This window comes from Oncorhynchus mykiss, chromosome 1, assembly GCF_057628025.1.
Source record: "Oncorhynchus mykiss isolate SJ-2025 chromosome 1, ASM5762802v1, whole genome shotgun sequence".
In the NCBI taxonomy this organism is placed as follows: Eukaryota; Metazoa; Chordata; class Actinopteri; order Salmoniformes; family Salmonidae; genus Oncorhynchus; species Oncorhynchus mykiss.
The window spans coordinates 41,852,584-41,867,119 of record NC_143022.1 but is presented as its reverse complement, the minus strand read 5'-3'; the positions used below and the strand labels follow the sequence as shown (position 1 = coordinate 41,867,119).

The 14,536-nt window shown below is 42.0% G+C and overlaps 1 protein-coding gene across 2 annotated transcripts in view; it reads right to left on the bottom strand.

The window, feature by feature from the left end:
• The window catches only part of LOC110522618 (uncharacterized), a 155,722-nt gene extending 142,846 nt beyond the window's left edge, over positions 1-12,876 (bottom strand). Inside the window, exon 1 of one of the 2 annotated variants that reach the window (XM_021601084.3) lies at positions 12,069-12,876. The gene's annotated coding sequence lies outside the window, so the exon portion shown is untranslated. The remainder of the gene's footprint in view (positions 1-12,068) is intronic. The other variant, XM_090230759.1, reaches the window with a different exon arrangement.
• Between the last annotated feature and the right edge of the window lie 1,660 nt (positions 12,877-14,536).

The following is a 14,536-nucleotide window of genomic DNA, read 5'->3' as shown; positions in this document are numbered from 1 at the left end:
AGGTGGGTTGGCTGCTGCTCCAGGCAAATAATTCATGTGTGCCGTCTCAAAGGCAGCTAAAAGACTGAGGCCTCATCACCAGGACCCTTCTCCCACTCACACTCCACCCACTCTCACCTCAAGGGAAAGTGCTTGACTAAGATCAGGGGTCACATTTTGATAACTTGTTACACACACACACACACACACACACACACACACACACACACACACGGAGTAGCTAGTCAAACTCTGATATTAGAGGGACATTTTTCTCTGGTGAATCATTTTTTGAAGTTGAATAGTCTATCTGAGTTAGACCTTTAAATCCATCAACAGTTCGATCAGATGCCAGGCATATCATGAAGGAACAAAAAGCAACATTACACAGCTTTAGATACATTAACAAACATGAATTCCATACCAACGTACATTACCATACCAACGACATTAAATAATTCTGAACACAGACCGTGGGGAAAATGTCGGGAAGATGTCGGTCATATTTTTCTTCTACTATAATCATATCGTTTCTGCATACTTATTCATACACAGCAACCATTACAACCAAAATATTTAAATCAGACCAAAGTATTTAAATAGACACAAATTGGATTGGCATCTGAAATTGCTTGCAACACAAAACAATTCGGCAATCCAAATACTCTTACTGCCTCCCATGTGGTTAAAGCAGTCAAAATATTCAGCTCACACCAAATAGGCCTCCACCAGATTATTCACTTTAGATGATGAAAGACTCGGGGAGGAAGCGCTTAATGGGTAGGAAATGCTGAGTCTCGGGTCTGTGTGTGTGTGTGTGTTAGTGTGTGTTTTAGTGTGCGTGCGTGTGTGTGTGTATGTGTGTGTGTGTGTGTGTGTGTGTGTATGTGTGTGCATCCGTGCATGTGAGAGAGAGACTCTAGACTCTGTGGTGCTCCTCTGTAAGAGTTTGGCAGCGCCCCAGCCAAGGTTTGTGGGCTCGGCTCCCATATGTTTCTGATTTCGTGCAATTTAACTAGATTGGCACTTTATTCGCTCCACTGGAGAGTCCCGACTCTGATGTCTGTCAGCTGAGGAAAACAGGAACAAACAACCAGCGGCTGCACTGCCTTCCCACGCAACAACCTCTACCTTATCACACTATAGCATCTCTTCTCTCGGCTAGCGTTAGCGCTAGGAGGTACACAGCCCGATGGGACCACTCAGCTAAATATCCTACAGCTGTTTACCCTACTGCTCTAAAAAGACAGTCACAGTGGCCTGATGACGACGACTCAGCTCAGCTCTTAGTGAGGGCTTATGTAATTTTGTCATTGCTAAAGGGACATGCTTTCCATGACATAGGTGTTATAATAGCAGAGTAAACATTAGTCTAATGACTGACTGACATTGTACTAGAGGGATAGATGCAGTTATCCAGGACCTAAGCTTACTTTTGTAATGAAAACATTGTTCGTTATCATACAGTTTTCTTGCTTTCCCAACATGTCAGTATCATTTTGACTATATAAATGTAAGATTGTCAAAAAATGATTTCCTTACTTCTGTGGTTACCCTGGATTAAAGGCCTATATCATGTGAAGGTAGCCCATTGTTCAGTTTCGGCGCTGACCTATAACCCTAATTCCCCTTGTTTTGGCAGCACAGCCAAATAAATCCCAGCAATTGTTTTGTAAAGGAATGTCAATAATTGCAATGTCTTTCATCAGAGATGTCTCTCAGTATGCATACTACCGTGCATTCTCCAAGCATGCATTCTCTGAGCACACTCTCTCAAGTACATTCTTGTGAGGACCAGAGTGTGAAGAACAAATAAAAAATGAGAAGCATTCACACTCCACCTACAGTATTACTTTATGCTGCACCTCCCATTCACTGAACATTCTTCCAGCCAGGACAATGGCAACAATAGAGATGAAACAAGACATACACAAAGCAAACATTGACTTCATAACTATCAGCTAGCTATATCCTAATCGTAATAATCAAGCTAACCAGATAGTTTAACAGGCAAAAATGACCTAAATCTGATGTTTTTTTTTAAGTAGATGCAAATTAATGTGTAGCTAGCTGCCAATTCTTTGTGGCTGTCTAGCTAGCTAGCTAGCTAACAGCAGTAGCTAGCCAGTTAACATTAGCCCGATTGACTTACTATGGGCTTGCAATCTACAGTGGGTATTGTAGGCAGGTAAACACGCTAAAATTAACACAGTATGTATTTATTAATGTAACATGATAACATATTGTATTTGTGCAACATGTGAGATGTAAATGGGCAATATTTCATTCCGAAGATTATTTTATCTTGCTTCAGCTCAAATAATGGCTGCTATTGATTTCAAGAGATTTTGCATCGTTTTTACATGGTTGCGTCACATTTCTGGGCATAATTTCCGTTGAAGCTTGCATCGATACATGCTTAACACGGGAGGGTCATACAAGACCGTTTGTACAAGACAAAGTCAAAGTCGTTTGTACAAGACAAAGTCATAAGCAATTGGATTGTCTCTAATAAATCAGAGTATCAAAGCCAATGACGTATTTTCAAACCGACGCTTAACCCACGTGTATTCTGGCTCTGGCCCAACCCATCGGTTTCTGGACCAATCAGATGGCACCAAATGTGTTCGCATTCAGTGATGGGTCAGGGAGGTATTCAGATACAGACACATTGCGGCAGGTAGCCTAGTGGTTAAGACCCTCGGGACAAATTCCTGAGCTGACTAGGTGAAAAATCTGTTGATGTGCCCTTGAGCAAGGCACTTAACCCCAATTGCTACTGAAAGTTGCTCTGGATAAGAGTGTCTGCTAAATGACTAAAATGTAAAAATGTAAGAAAGTAACTTCCATGGGTGTGGCATAACCTTTTTCTGAAGCAAGAAGTCTGGGTAGCCAGGCAAGCTATTTAGGCCTATATAGTACTAGCAAACTCATCAATAGCTAATGTTTCAATTTAACCCAAAATTCAACTTAAAATCGACAATTCAATAGGCTTAGCATTTTAAGCTCTGGTTGATTTCAAATGATTTATCAACGGAAGCAAATCTCAACATTTGAAGGAGATGTATCTTCTGCTTCAACAGTTCCGTCACTAATAATTGATATGTTGGATTGACATTTCCATCCCAAGCAAAAATCTAAATTAAAGAATAGGACTAAATCACTTTATTTAAAGTGCATTTAAAGTCTGATTTGATTTAGTCCTATTATTTTACTTTTGGGGGGTTTGAGACAAAACGTGTATTGCCTTAATTATGTGGTTACCCTGGAACCACCTGAATCATAGGCCAAATGTTTAATTTCCGCCAAAATAGACATACCCAAATGTAATGATTTTTCATGAGATGCCCATAAACAATAAATGGTAATATTCCATAGTTTTAGAAAAGTCTGGAACTCACCATTCTGGTAAAAATAGTTAAAAATTGCTGAGGTGTACTCAGTCTTAAGGACACAAGCTCAAGTACATAGTAAAAACCTTGTGAAAATATGAAAATGTATATATGATTTTTTTTTTATTCAACCAATGTGGGGCAATAGGGCTTGAAATTACTAAAATGCTTTCTAAATATAGTAACACATTAAATTATAAATGACTTACTATAAGATTTCATCTTTCTTATAACTGTAAAAAAATATGATAATACTTTGTGACAGTACAATATTGGCACCATATCATATAAATGACAATTGAGACTTTTTTCCTAAACGTCCACTGAGCGGCACAAAGATACCATTCAAATACGTGTAGACTTGTTTCAACTACAGCTTTAAGCACAAAGTGACCAAGAGAAATGACTTATTATTTTTCATGTTGAGAGCTCGAAATATTCAGTGCCTTGCAAAAGTATTCACCCCCCTTGCCGTTTTTCCAATTTTGCTGCGTTACAACCTGTAATTTAAATGGATTTTTATTTGGATTTCATGGAATGAACATACACAAAATATTCAAAATTGGTGAAGTGAAATAAAAAACTACCTGTTTCAAAGATTATAATAAATAAAAAACAGAAAATTGGTGAGTGTATATGTTTTCACCCCCTTTGCTATGAAGCCCCTAAATAAGATCTGGTGCAATCAAATACCTTCAGAAGTCACATAATGAGTCAAATAAAGTCCACCTGTGTGCAATCTAAGTGTCACATGATCTGTCACATGATCCCACATCCCACGGAGCACCATTAAATCCATTATTAAAAAATGTAGGCACCACAACAAACCTGCCAAGAGAGGGCCGCCCACCAAAACTTAAAGACCAGGCATGGATTGCATTAATCAGAGAGGCAACAAAGAGACCAAAGATAACCCTGAAGGAGCTGCAAAGCTCCACATCGGAGATTGGAGTATCTGTCCATAGGACCACTTTAAGCCATACACTCCACAGAGCTGAGCTTTACGGAAGAGTGGCCAGAAAAAATCCTTTGCTTAAAGAAAAAAATAAGAAAACACATTTGGTGTTTGCCAAAAGGCATATGGGAGACTACCCAAACATATGGAAGAAGGTACTCTGGTCAGATGAGACTAAAATTTAGCTTTTTGGCCATCTAGGAAAACGCCATGTCTGGAACAAACCAACCCCTCTCATCACCCTGAGAACACCATCCCCACAGTAAAGCATGGTGCTTTGGGGATGTCTTTCATCGGTAGGGACTGGGAAACTGGTCAGAATTGAAGGAATGATGGATGGTGCTAAATATAGAGAAATTCTTGAGGGAAACCTGTTTCAGTCTTCCAGAGATTTGAGACTCGGACGGAGGTTCACCTTTCAGCAGGACAATGACCCTAAGCACACTGTTAAAGCAATACTCGAGTGGTTTAAGGGGAAACATTTAAATGTCTTGGAATGGCCTAGTCAAAGCTCAGACCTCAATCAAGTTGAGAATCTGTGGTATGACTTAAAGTTTGCTGTACACCAGCGGAACCCATCCAACTTGATGGAGCTGAAGCAGTTTTGCCTTGAAGAATAGGCAAAAATCCCAGTGGCTAGATGTGCCAAGCTTATAGAGACATACCCCAAGAGACTTGCAGCTGTAATTGCTGCAAACGGTGGTTCTACAAAGTGTTGACTTTGGGGGGATGAATAGTTATGCACGCTCAAGTTTTTTTGTCTTATTTCTTGTTTGTTTCACAATACAAAATACTTAGCATTTTCAATGTGGTAGGCATGTTGTGTAAATCAAATGATACAAACCCCTAAAAAAAATCAATTTTAATTCCAGGTTGTAAGGCAATAAAATAGGAAAAATGCCAAGGGGGTTGAATACTTTCGCAAGCCACTGTATATCACAATGAGATAATATGCTTGACTGTCCTCTTTCATATTTCGTCTCCAGGCTGGGCTCCGTTGCTCAGATGGAGAGCAAATGGATTCTTTGTCCAGACAGGCCAGAAAATTGATACGTCATTCCCAATGAAAATGTGGGGTCTGAAACTTGACACTTCAAGTCAGCTCTACTGATAGAGTGGCAGCGGAGAGCATTCTGGGACTATAAATCACTGGACTAACATTCACCGAACATTTTGTACATCAAAATGTCAGTTATCGCCGGTCCAGAACTGCTCACAGTCCCCCCCCCTATAGGGGACTTAACATCTAAGAGAAAGGCCCAAGTCATATGAAGGTTGCCAATTGATTCGTTTCTGCCACGGGGCTGACCGATATCCATTTGTACTTGGAAGTTGGAAGGAAGTGAGAACCGACTGTGAAAATGGCCTTAATTCACATTGTTTTGGCAGCTCAGACCAATCTCTGCAGTCATTTTGTAGAGGAACGTCCACAATTACAATGTCTTCCATAGGGTGACAATATATCCTAACAAATGCGAAGTGTGTGTGTGTGTGTGCATGTGTGCGTAGGGTTGGGGACTAATGGATTACATGTTATCAGTTACATGTCACTGATAACAAAAAAACTGTTACTGCAATCCGTTACCAGCAAAAATATTGTAATCAGATTACAGAAACTTTTGAAAAACTAGATGGTTACTGTTAAGTTCAGAAAGGATGTTTGCAAAAAAGTTATTTATGATACCTTTTTGTTTTCTCAATGACATTCAAATCAACACTGAAAAAAACACTATGATGACACACCAAATGCGTTTGATGGATGACAGGAAAACAGCAGGAGTGGGTTTTTGTACGCTTCAGTCCAAGCTTTGACTTCCAATGGTGTTATTTCTGTCGGCATCCAAAGATTCTGTTTGAATAAATGCTTGGAGGTAAGGATGACAGCAGTGGTGTAGCCTACGGGCGATATAGATATAATTTATTATTGATATATACAGAGCAATGAAGTGAATCACACTGCTGTCCTTTCACTTAGCTATTTGCGCAACACAGATTGTGGTTGTTGTGGATGGCTGTTCACACACTCATATGTGTAATTTAACAAGATAATGGTTGAATTTGAGAAGGTGAAGCTGCCTGTCAATCATTGGTTTTGCGATCAGTGGCCAGCCAGTGAAAAATGTTCTATTGCAACAGCTGCATTCTACAATGCAGATCCCAGTATATGGAATAAAAGTTTGAGAGAGTTCCTCCCTTCTAAACACAGTATTGTGTTCCACATACAGTCAAAGAAGAGTTTAATTTAAGAACACCACAAATGGGGCTTTTATTGCTCAAACTAATTCATGCTGATTAATAAAGGGCTTTCGTACCCATGCTCAAACTCACACACTTTTGATAGGCTTAAACATCTGAAAATTATCAGGATATCAAAGTGTCAACAGCAAAAACGTAAACAATAGGCCTATAGTAAATGCAACATTTGACATTCATTTTTCACAATCAAATAGAAGTTTTCGGTTGTGCGTGCCATTCCATGAGAGTAGCATCAGCTCATTCAGTCCTCCATGACAACAAAATCATAAGCAACAGATTAGGCGAGTCCCCAATTACATTCAGCTTCGGGACGATTTGATAGACTTGATTGAAACTGTTTTTCAGTCTCTCAGTCCCAGCTTTGATGCACCTGTATTGACGTCGCCTTCTTGGAAGGTAGCGGGGTGAACAGGCCGTGGCTTGGGTGGTTAATGTCCTTGATGGTCTTTTTACAGCTCTATGTGTCATGGAGGGCAGGCAGTTTGCCCCTGGTGATGCAGTGGGCAGACCGTACCACCCTCTGGAGAGCCCTGCGGTTGAGGGCGGTGTAGTTGCCGTACCAGGTGGTGATGAAGCCCGACAGTATGCTCTCAATTGTGCATCTGTAAAAGTTTGTGAGGGTCTTAGGGGCCAAGCCAAATTTCTTTAGCATCCTGAAGTTGAAGAGGCACTGTTGTGCTTTCTTCACCACACTGTCTGTGTGGGTGGACCATTTCAGATTGTCAGTGATGTGTACGCAGAGGAACTTGAAGCTTTCCTCCTTTTCCATTGCGGGCCCGTTGATGTGGATGGGGGTGTGCTCCCTTTGCTGGTTTCTGAAGTCCACGTTCAGCTCCTTTATTAAGGGAGAGGTTATTTTTGCTGGCACCGCTCCTCCAGGGCCCTTACCTACTTCCTGTAGGCTGTCTTGTCATTGTTGGTAATCAGGCCTACTACTGTTGTGTTGTCTGCAAACTTGATGATGGTGATGGAGGTGTGCGTGGCCACACAGTCATGGGTAAACAGGGACTCCAGGATGGGGCTGGGCACGCACCCTTTTGGGGACCCTGTGTTGAGGATCAGAGAAGTGGAGGTGTTGTTTCCTACCTTCACCATCTGGGGGCGGCCTGTCAGGAAGTCCAGGACTCAGTTGCAAGGGGTAGGGTTAAGGATGAGCTTGCATGGTACTATGGTGTTGAAGGCTGAGCTATAGTCAATGTACAGCATTCTGACGTAGATATTCCTCTTATCTGGATGGGATAGGGCAGTGTGCAGTGTGATGGCGATTGCATCGTCTGTAGATCTATTGGGGCGGTAAGCAAATTGAAGTCGGTCTAGGGTGTCATGTAAGGTAGAGGTGATATGATCCTTAACGATTCTCTCAAAGCACTTCATGATGACAGAAGTGAGTGCTACGGGGTGATAGTCATTTAGTTCAGTTACATTGAGCTTTCAGTTTTATGCAAATTCTGCCATCTATCCACGGGTTTTGATTTGGGTAGGTTTTAATAGTCACCGTAAGAACAACATCCCCTATACGCTCGAGTGGCGCAGCGGTCTAAGGCACTTCATCTATGTTTTTGAGGCGTCACTACAGACACCCTGGTTTGATTCCAGGCTGTATCACAACTGGCTGTGATTGGGAGTCCCATAAGGCAGCACAAAACTGGCCCAGTGTTGTCCGGATTTGGCCGGTGTAGGCAGTCATTGTAAATAAGAATTTGTTATTAACTGACTTGCCTAGCTAAATAGAGGTTCAATTGTAAAAAAACACACAAAAAAAACACTTCCTGATGAATTCAGTCACCGTGTCCGTGACTGAATTCAATGTTATTCTCATAGGCTACCCGGAACATATCCCAGTCCGTGTGATCAAAACAATCTTGAATCGTGGATTCTGATTGGTCAGACCAGCGTTGAATAGACCTTAGCATGGGTACTTCCTGTTTGAGTTTCTGCCTATAGGAAGGGAGGAGCAAAATGTAGTCGTGATCTGATGTAGTCGTGAGTACTACAGTCAATGTGTTGATAAAACTTCGGTAGCTTTTACCTCAAATTTGCTTTGTTTATATCCCCATCTACAATAAATGCGGTCTCAGGATATGTGGTTTTCAGTTTGCTTAAAGTCTGTGTAGTTCTTTGAGGGCCGTCGTGGTATTGGCTTGAGGGGGAATATACACGGCTGTGACTATAAACGAACAGAATTCTCTTTAGAGGTAATACAGTTGGCATTTGATTGTGAGGTATTCTAGGTCGGGTGAACAAAAGGACTTGAGTTTCTGTATGTCATCACAATCACACTATGAGTAGTTAATCATGAAACATACATCCCCGCCATTCTTCTTCCAGGAGAGTTCTTTATTCCTGTCTGTGCGATGAACTAAAAACCCATCTGGCTGGATGTTGAATCCTGACTTGTATCACGGGCGACCTGGCTGTTATGGCCAGGTATGTAAACTCTAACATTGATTTATCCTGCAAAAGATGTCGCTCAATTGGTAATATTATTTTTGTCTCCTTCTAATGCATTTTTAAGGGCAAAGTAATCTAAAAAATTACAAAGTAACCAGATTCCGTTAATGAGTTTGGGTAATCCACATTGTTACGTTACAGATGACAATTTTGGACAGGTAACTAATAACTGTAACAGATTACATTTAAAAAAGTAATCTATCCAACCCTGTGTGCGTGTGCATGGCTGTGGGCAATGCGGAAGGGTGTGTATGTGGTTGTGTTTCAATGTGCGCCTGGAGGTAATTCTAATTTATATATATCCATTTTGGTGCTTGTGTGCACATGCATATACGATACAAACAGTACAATCTTACATGTGAGAGCTTGTCTTAGATTTCCCCACCTTTGAGAGCCCTTGCATTTCCGAGAATATGTGATTCTGGGTACACAGACTGAGGCCAAAGCCGAGAAAAAGAGACAGAGAGACCATGAGAGACAGCTAGAGATATAGACAGAGAGCAGGTGACAGTCAGGGAGAGGGAGCAGAGAGAACTGGGTCAGGGAAGAGGGCTCTATAATAGGCTGATGAGAACCACATAACACTGATACAGGCCCAGGGAGCACAGTATCCATGGTGAGGAGGAGGAGGGGAGGGAGGTAAAATATCTGCTTGCATTGATATGAGCTCACACAACACTAATCTTCGGTGCCAGTGCCACACAGCAGATACACAGGGTTCCCATGCCGCTGGCACAAAGTTGTCATACAGCAACCATAAACAGCAGACTGGGCATCTATAATATCTTCTGTCTTTTCTCTGTTTGGTTTTTACCATGGGGAATACCATCGGGTGATTTTCCAACACTTATACAAACGTGTTGATGCCCCGGCATGGCTTGGCAGGGTGGCATGACCCAGCATGTTGCACAGATACACGCTCCTGGAGGTGGGAGGGGTGAGCCGAAGAGGGGTGAGAAGGGCTGCAGGGGGAAGAGGAGGAAGGGAGCGAGGGACACAGCCAGGGCTGTGAGCAGTAAATACCTAACATTCCATTACCTGGCCTAACCTTGCAAGAGTGACCTCGCTGCCTGCCAGGGCTACCTGAGCCATGCCTTTTGGCCGTGCACATCAGCGCTGGGGGTGAAACTTAAGAGGAACAGAGCGAGAGAGAGACTGCTCATTCATAAGTCAGGGAGGGAGAGGGAGGAATCACTCTGGTATAGAGAAACAAGGAGGGCTGGGGGCACGACTAAAACATCAAGCCTGCAGAGCTCCAAAACATTGTTCTTATTTTCAGTGGACAAACTATGAAGGGATATCAAATCAAATCCAATTTTATTTGTCATACGCTGAAAACAACAGGTGTACACACCCTGTGAAATGCTTACTTACAAGCCCTTAAAAAAAATACAGATTTAATCAAATAAGAGTTAAGAAAAAGATTTACTAAATTAACTAAAGTAAAAAAAGTAACACAAAAAATAACAATAACGAGGCTATATGTAGGGGGTACCGGTACTGAGTCAATGTATGGGGGTACAGGTTAGTCGAGGTAATTGAGGTAATATGTACATGTCGGTAAGGGTAAAGTGACTATACATAGATAATAAACAGCGAGTAGCAGCAGCGTAAAAAATATTATATATAAATAAAAAAGGAGATCATGCCGAAATGCCATATTGTACCTATCCAAAGCTGTCAGGGACAAATCCCTAACTAAAAGCGATGTGATTGAGGGTACACTCAATGACATGGAAAGTGCACTTCTGCTGCAACTGTTACAGTACGTAAAACCGCTACATAGCATGTAAAGAAGAGTCAGCCTCTGTCTTTCCTTTGATCTGAGACACTAGGGTATACAGTTCACACACAAACATGTATTCACATGCGTTAGCAGACCCACACACATAGACATACACCCATGCACATACACACTCATGCAAACATACACCCATGCACATACACACTAATGCAAGCACACACACACACTAACATGCACACACACACTCACACACACACACACACACACACACACACACACACACACACACACACACACACACACACACACACACACACACACACACACACACACACACACACCATGCTAAATGCTAAATTGTTGCCTTTGACAAACTGCACCTCATACATGCACTCACATACTCACACAGCACTGCTCCAACTCCTCCAACTTCCACAGAGCAAACTCTAGGCTCCAACTCAGACTCAAAGTTAGCTTTAAAGTGTCACACACACTGCTGACCCATAGAATCACCCTCAACTTTGTCTGACAGTAGCATACTACTCACTCTATCTCTTACACTATAATTATAGCTCTAACCTCAAAAACTCTCTCTCCGCTTCACTTGCTGGGCTCAAAATAACATGTGTTATGTTCTTCATGGAAAACTTGAATGACAGAAACTCAAGAGTCTACAGATGGGATCTTAATTTGATCACGTCCTTGCAGCAAACAATTTTCCTGCACCACAGGAAATGCAAGTTAGCATCTTATGAACTACAAAGATTCATCCATGCATTACACCATGTACATTCAACACGCCACGACAAGGACTATTGGAGATTGAGTTACTGTACATGACGGTCACTCATTGACTTTTCAAACTCTGCACAGATAACTCTCTTTACCTCTCTTCATCTCAATCCATTTTTTTCCCTTTTTTCACCTATTTTGATTGATGACTGTTCTAATTCGCTATCTGTATCCGTTTATTTTTTCAATCAATAACTGTCTGGATCTATTTAACTCACTGTAAAGTGATACTGTGGTGTTACTAAAGTGATACTAACACACAGTCACACACATGCATAGTAACACACATGCTTCATGGCTAAAATGTGCGTGACAGGGTAATTTATGGACACACCAGAATGTGATACACACACCAAACAGTGGGAAGTCAAACCTGTCACACACTCTTAATAAAACACAATTCAATTCAATAGTATCAAGACATGAATGCCAGCATTCATTCAGGCACATTCAGAGAAATCACACACGCACATGCATGCCTTATATGCTCCTCACCCACCTTGCGAGCTGCACACCAACTCCTTCAATTTCCAATGCTTGTGGTGTGTGTAAGTCTCTCGCTTCCCTGGTTCGTTCCTCTCTCCCTCTCTTGCTCACTCTCACTCTCTCTCTCTCCCTTCTGATTCTATTCTCATCGCGTGGCTCTCGTGACGCTCCACGGCTGGGAGAGAGGGAAGAAAGGAGGGAATAAAGGGGGGAGAGGAGGGAGGTAGGAAAAGAGTGACGAGCGATTCCTGCCCAGACTGATGAGTGAGGCTCAGGAAAATACCCTGGGGAGAAAAAAGATTTGGAGTCTTTCACTCTGCAAAAGCTGTCTTTTTCTCTCCTCACTGCACTCCTCTCTCTGTTCCTTTTTTTCTTAATCTGTACTTGTCCTTCTTGGTTCCCTCTCTCCACAGATCCTTGAAAGTCTCCTCTGAACCTCTTTTACTCTCTTAAACTCCTGCCACTCATCCCGTTCTACATGTATCCACCTCTCTCCCCTTCTTTCTTTCCTCTCCTCGCTCTCTCTCGTTCTCTCGCTCTGGTGTGCAGCTGGCTCGATGAGGGACACACACCTGCCCACCTGCCCACCTGCCCTGGTCTTATTAAAGTGGGGGATGATTTTCACCGAAAGGAGGTAAAGAAGAAATAATTATCTTATTCTCTTCATGTCTTCGTCTCATTTCTCCCTTGTCTTCTCCAGGAATTGTGATGTCATGGGTGCAAAGGTATAGTTCCCAGAACTGTCTGAACAGCAGCGAGTCATTAAAAGACGTAGGCCTACAATTTTCTGGGAAATGAACATGGAATTCTGCAGATGCCGTGGCCACTGCATGTGCCATTGCATAATACGGTCTCTCCTGCAGTTGCCTACACACACATAGTGTACACACACACACACACACACACACACACACACACACACACACACACACACACACACACACACACACACACACACACAAACACACACGCACACGCACACGCACACGCGCACACGCACACGCACACACTCACACTCACACACACACACAAACACACACTCTCTTTAAGGTTTCATGGCCTTGACACTCTCTTTCCAGAATGTGAGGAATGCAGCATGCTGATTGGCTGGTGACTATGTCCATTAAGCCTCAAGCCCACTGGAGTCTCCTCAAGGGTCATGACCAATGTTCCCTCTAATTCTTTCCAGCACTGAGCAAATTTCAGGTCGGCTGAGCGCAAACTTGAACGTTGCGAAAATTCTGTGCAACTTCCAGGACATGTTTATTGTGAACACTGAGGCTATATTGATCATAATGCTATTTGGCTATTTTATCATAATGTAGGTCTGCCAGAGTGGCCTACCATCAAAAACAATGGAGAAAATGCATCCCATAACAATTTAACATGGAAAAAGCTGTTTTATCATTCAGCCTACAATAGCAGCCAATGTGTGGTGTTCAGTGTAGAGAAAAAAAACATGCAGGGCTTGACATTAACCTGTCCACTTGTCCTTCAGACAAAGAGGTGACCAGAAAATATTGTTGTGTTGTTTGAAGCAAGAAACCACTTTACAAAATAAAATGCATTGCTATTCCCATACCATTGTTACAGAGAATCAGACAAATTATGTTACCCTCTGCTATTGGATACTTACCTTATTCAAGCCTGTTTTCAGATACAAAACTGCCCCTTTAAGGCAAAAAAATCTCTTTGTCAGACTAGCATTTCAGAGATGTCTAGAAATGTAGACATTTTGTGCTCTTGTAGGAAGCAATCCTTCCCCCATTGCTGACAACAAATAATCTATAACTGGGCGAACAATTCACTAACTAGCAAAGGATATGAACAAAATGTGCTCACGTGGCTATATGCACATGCAGCTCTCACTTTGATCTCAAAACAAGCACATCTACTCATGACCACTCATATTGTAAACACAGTCCAGTTCAAAGTGAATGGCACAGATCCATATATGGCAATGGTCTATCTGCATATAGTCCTATTGCAGCTCTGATTGGTTATGCGCACCTGACTGTGTAGAGTAGGTGATGCATGTCAATGCAATAGAATCCTACTTCGAAGCGTTCTGCCTACATCAAGATCTCTTGCGCAGTTAGTTTTGGATACTAAGTCTTGCATAGTTTTCCGGTATGTTGCTTTGAAAGTGGCTAATATTGTGTTGATTCGGTCACAATTCCCACAGTAAAGGAAAGTAAAGGAAAACTAGAAAGTTGAGTGAAGTACAATCACGTGCTTCTCCGCAGGGGCAGATATTTCTTCTGCACGGAAGTCCCAGGGGAGCTGTGCGCCCGCGTGCAGCTTAGAGGGAACCTTGGCCATGACCTCAGTTAAGAGAAGAGGTGAAGTTAAAAAAAAGTGTATAGTGTAAGGACCTTTGTATAACCTTATGGTTAGTAGCCTATTTCACACATAGGTCTTCTCCTTCATAACAGTATCTTTGATTTTAGTGATTCCAAATCCCAATACATAATCTTAAGC